Source organism: Argentina silus (genome assembly GCF_951799395.1).
Source record: "Argentina silus genome assembly, chromosome: 10".
Lineage (NCBI taxonomy): Eukaryota > Metazoa > Chordata > Actinopteri > Argentiniformes > Argentinidae > Argentina > Argentina silus.
In genome coordinates, this window is record NC_139664.1 from 17,160,705 (window position 1) to 17,166,704 (window position 6,000).

The following is a 6,000-nucleotide window of genomic DNA, read 5'->3' on the forward strand; positions in this document are numbered from 1 at the left end:
TGTGTGTGCGTGTGTGTGTGAGAACATCCAACGAAAAGACTTCAACGGGCATCAGCAGATGGAAATAGCGGGAAAGCACCGACAGAATACTCATATTCTCATTTAGAACAAAAAATGCATCAGGATCTCAAACCTCAAAGTGCCACACCTGGAAAAACAGCCTGCAACCTAAAAGGACCCATCTGGTCTGGCCTGTTGGACTTGGCCATAGCCTGTCACAGAGTGTCAGGATCAGTGATGCACACAGCCCCAACAACGTAATCCTCCCACTGCATAGCTTTCTATTCAACGCTGAGCGTCATCATGGAATGGTTAAGCATTGAGAAACCTCAAAAGAAATAACTCGGATATCTAGGCAACACTGTTTTGGGGTATTGAGAATGCATCCAGCCCTGCTGCTTTTGTCGTTTGTTTCAGGGAGTTAGACTTCTAACTCCTTGCTTGTATTAGATAGCTCTGCTGGTGCTTAGAGAGGAAAGCTGCGTTGCAGATGAAATGTCATGCTCCTGATCTACAGATGACTCCCTCAGATTGTGCACATGGGTTTTGAGTTTGGCGCAGAGCGAGATGGAGTGAATGAAAAAGATTGCAAGTGAGGGATTGAGTTAGAGGAAGAGAGGGAAAGAGAGAATAAGGTACAGAGAGAGAGAGAGAGAGAGAGAGAGAGAGAGAAAAGAGAGAGAATGCCAGAGCGGAGATGATGGTGTGCCAATAAGTTTGGAAAGCAGGAGGGTTTTTTTTTTGGTTCGTTTTTCCATTCTCCCCTGGGGAAACAAACCTGGATTCAACAAGCTGGCGAAACCTTTCCAGCCCACACCAAGAGAGATGCCTCCGAGCCTGTGTATCTGTCTCCAGTCATGCGTGTAACATGCGTGCGGTCGTGTGTTAAATCACACACACACACACACACACACACACACACACACACACACACACACACAGAGCTGATCCCCGCTCATACATGTAACATATGTGCAGTGGTGTGTTAAATAAAACACACACAGCTGGTCGATAAAAGGCATAGGAGGACAGGGCCAGTACAGGTCACTGGTCTAAAACGGCTCTACTGGGTAGAAGAACTTCTGGCTGGCACTTTTCCTACATAAACGCTTTCTAAACACGCCCGCAACATCTGCTCTGGCATGACCACAGCACACACACACACACACACACACACACACACACACACACACACACACTCACACTCACACTCACACTCACACTCACACTCACACTCACACTCACACTCGCACTCGCACTCGCACTCGCACACGCACACGCACACGCACACGCACACACACACACACACACACACTCAACTGAGAGAGATAAAATCTAAAGGATGTTTATTAATTCTCAATCTTGCTTTAAATCTTCTTATTACCTCATGCCCTTCCGAAGTCGAAATAATTCCGCAGAAAAAATAACATCATTAAAACATCTACACACAATAAAGCAGTGGAGGGGAAGTAGCCGACGTCTGCCAACATGGGGTATTCCATAAAGCACCGTATTTAACTCACCAACCTCTCCCACTTTAAGTTTTATAGTTCCACTTCTCTTCCTGAAGTAAGGAAGAGGTATTGCTCCATCTCCGGTTGCCAGCTCCAGTTATTCATGTGTGGAGGAAGCGATGGAGGAGTGTTGTGGGTTCATTGTGTTTAGGGAGAGAGAGAATGAGTGGGATTAAACACTGGTGGGCTGTTCTCTATACGTCCCTCTCGGGCCTGAACGTCACAGGCCTTTTTTTTCCATGGCTTTTTCCTCTAGAGTTCCAACACACCTGCTGAATGTGGATTTAAAGAGTAAGGAGGTTCACTAAATCAGACTCAAAGAAATTGAAAAAGGGGAAAACCACGACGATGCTCTGATGCTAACCTCACCTGGCAACCCGTCAAAATCAGCGCACGTCGTATTTATAATCGTGCTGAGAACTGTTTTGTTTAGCCGACATAACATCACGGGTCAGGGGTTAGAGTGAGCACGGAAATCAGACTCCGTTACGAAATGAAACGGTGATGTATTCCTCCCTAAATACGCTTCGTATCCCACCCGCTAGGACCCGGTCGACACTGTCAATTTAGAAGTGTGTTTGGGAATCGGTGTGAGTCGGTCCGCACTGTAACTTCATCATTCCATCATTTATTATTCCCGACAGTGCGTTTCGTGTGAGCCAGCGCGTTTCACGTCTTCCTCCCGCAGAGAGAGAGATGGCTGGAGGCGAGGAGGTGATGGTTCAGTCAGAGGCAGAGTACGTCTCTCTGTTCCAGCTCTGCGAGCTACAGTTTGGACGGTACGGCGGTGAGGTCTACAGTAGAGCTGACAATCACTGTGCACACTGTCCTTAATTGAATCCAGAGCAGCAGAAAGCTCGGCTAATCCAAACATCTCTGAGGTGTCTGCTATGGAGGAGAAAGGCCAAAAACCTTGAGAGGAGTTGACACATTCACTACAGGAGGACCGAGTCTCATATCAGCATCATATCCACATTCCGGAATGTGCTTTGACACGAAGCAAGGGAGCTGAGGTAAAGCTCCCAACTAAAACAGAATAGACTAGAAAAAGGAGGTCACCGATTATTTTGGATGTACAGTCCTGCACTGTCTTTAGTGTAATTACAGAGTTACTACAGTACAAAAGGTACAGTGGCCACTGAATGTGAACTGTGACCGGATATTCTCACAGACTACTGTAACATGTCTCCAGAATGAAGGGAGGAACTGTGGTTTAACTGTGGTCAGGTCAACTGAGATAACAAACAGAGGAGCTGAGGTCAGGTATTACCTGTAGCACGTTAATTTATTATCTCAAAGGTTACTGAGGGGAAAAAAACTGAAGACTTGAACTTCTACTGTGTCCCAAGGTTTTGTTTTGCTTACCCTGGCTCCAAAGCCTATACCCTCCAGACGGCAGGACACAAACTCTAAATTGTTTTACGAGGTAAAGTCGAGGACGGAATTAATCCCGTTAAAAGTTTTGCCACGTTCCTCTCAAGGTTAGTCGGAATGTAATTCCAAGCCAACGCTCTAATTTCCCCTCCTCCGTCTCTCTCCCATTCCCTCCTTCCCTTTCACTGTTGCTTTTTCTAGGAACTCAACTAATGCAATTATGCACCACACAGTATCTGTACTTCTTTTAGCTTTGGGGATAAATATGTACCAAAAAAGGAGGTCTGAAATGGTCATTTAGGGTGATGGAGTCGAATGAGAAAAAAACGTTTTCAAACTAAAAGGATCTGTTGACGTGGTGATTGTCGTTACGTATTCCTGCTTACAAAGAACAGTTCTCCCAGTTCACTGCCATAGCATGCTGTGGAATAAACATCCTAGTGGGCAATCATCTACTTACCCTGCCTGCTCATCGATCTAAATTACACTCTCCTCTTACGCGCTTCTATCACAGTGTGTGGGCCAGAATTTTTAAGCCTCTAATAACCTCTCTACCCCAGGGGCTGCAACACTTCATTAAAACACACGTGGCTCTACAGAGGTGGTAGGGTGGCAGGTGGCAACTTCATCCACGCTACCTTGCCTGTCATTACGACATTATTGGCCTTCCTTTCGTGCCTCGCCCACCGGTTTAATGAAAGACTCTTTGGGATGGAGCAGGTCTAATTATGTTAAGTTCTATCGATTATTGAGATGACTGAGGTTGCAAGCTTTTTCATTCTGCACCGCTTGATGGGCTACCTCACAATAATGGTCGTACGCACGCAACCACACACACACGCGCACACGCACACACACACACACACACACACACACACGAAAGTGCCACAAGACTACTAGACCACAAAACTACAACATGACTGCAGAGATTTGATTGGCTGCAGCAGTAAATGGACATGTTTCATAATGTGTACACAATGTATCTGATTAAACATTCCATACTGGATATATTGGCCATAAGCCAAGCTGGTAATAAGTCCTGACCTCTGTAACAGAGATAAAAACCCTGACATTTCCCTTAGGGCCTCTCTGGAGAGTTCTAGAATGTCTGTGTCTGATTTCCAGCTCTTGACAGAGTGTTGCAGTAGTCCAGACCCCATTGACCCCTGACCCCTGTCTCAGAAACCACTAAGGGGATAACAACGATAATCTATCTTAATTAACAAGATGGATCGGTTATTAGCATTTCACATACCTTCAGAGCATGACTTAGGTTTCAAGGATCTCAATACACAAACAAAAGTCTTGTGTCGGTACCATCGTCACGGCAAACGATAAATTCATTTCTACGTGGTAAACCGATCGTGTATCACATGCGCACAGCTTTCACGTATCACAGAAACACGTCTTGTACTGAGTGTGTGAACAGACACACAGTAATCGGGAAGACGGGCCGCTGACTTTGTCCAGAAGACGAAAGATTTGCACCGTGAACACTTGAGCTTCGGGGGGTCTGTCTACACTATCCAGATGCAGTGATCTCTGAGTGTTGTGACTGCGCTCCTTTCTTTATCTCCCCTGCCTGCCACTAGCCTATCCAGAGATCAGTGAATCGGCTCTGTTTTGACACTTAACGGAGCTTGGCCTTTGGCCCCAGGTTCGGAGCCCCAGTATTGTGTGTGTTTAGGCAGATTACAGGCAGTAAAGCCCTGGGCAGGGCAGAGAGGGCTGACTCTCCCACACTGTGCTCTTTATACCTGAGCGCCAGCGATTAGCTCCCTAATCTCTGTCTGTTCCTACTGCCACGCCGGTGGTCTAGATATCTGCACACACACACACAGGTGCACACACACACACACACACACACACACACACAGGCGCAGACACACACAGGCGCGCACACACACACAGGCACAAACGCAGGCAGACACATCAGCATGCGCACAAACATGCACACTGACACGAACATACACACTCACACGAACATACACTCACTGAACACATTATTAGGAACACTATACTAATACAGGGTAGGGCCTCCCTTTGCTCTCAAAACAGCCTCAATTATTTGTGGCATTGATTCCACAAGATGTTGGAAACATTCCTTTGAGATTCTGGTCCATGATGACATGATTGCATCACGCAATTCCTACAGATTTTTCAGGTGCATTTTCAAGCTGTGAATCTCCTTATTCTACCACATCCCAAAGGTGTTCTACTGGATTCAGATCCGGTGACTGGAAAGACCACTAAAGAACACTGAACTCATTGTCATGTTCATGAAACCAGTTTGAGATGACTTTTGCTTTGTGACATGGTGCATTATCATGCTGGAAGTAGCCATTAGAAGATGGGTAAATTGTGGCCATGAAGGGATGCACATGGTCAGCAACAATACTCAAATAGGCTGTGGCATTCAAGCGATGATTGATTGGTATTAACCCAAAGTGTGCCAAGAAAACATTCCCCACACCATTACACCACCTCCACCATGAGAAGGTGTACAGGTGTTCCTAATAAAGTGTTCGGTGCATGTATACACATGCATGTACACAACACAGCAACATGAAATAGAGAGAGCTGAATCCATCCTTAGTGATCAGTCAATCATAGAAAGAGTGCTGTAACTATGGTCTATACACAGTCAATGCAGACTCCAGTGCATAAGAACCACTCTCTCCACCCCCTCCCTGAGCTTGGTTAGCAAGGGGGAGAGGCCTGGTGGTGGACCAGGTCTGTCTAAGAACCCCAAGGCCCTCTTCAGTATGTTCTCCTAAGTGAAGCCACCCGCCCCCCCACCCACCCGCCCCCCCCCCCCAACCCCATTGCACATTTCCACCAATCACAGTCCCAGCAGCGCAGGCACTCTGGCAGCACGTCTTGGCCCACTGCATTGTGGGACTTGAGGGGATATATAAAATGACTCCACCAGCCCAGTGTCAGAAGTACAGGAGCATGCTAGACATATTTTCCACATACTTGGGGAGTTGTGGGGGATTGTGGAAAGGGGTTGTATAACTCAAAGTATGTGGGAGTGCGGGTTAAGATTTCCTCATTCCTTTTTAAATGTGCCCAAGGTAAGCACTTCAAATAAAACTGCTTTGACATTATA

General features: G+C 46.5%; 1 protein-coding gene across 2 annotated transcripts in view; it reads right to left on the bottom strand.

Moving 5' to 3' along the window:
- Positions 1-6,000, bottom strand: part of me1 (malic enzyme 1, NADP(+)-dependent, cytosolic) — a 78,655-nt gene that overhangs the window by 43,383 nt on the left and 29,272 nt on the right. The window lies entirely within an intron of this gene.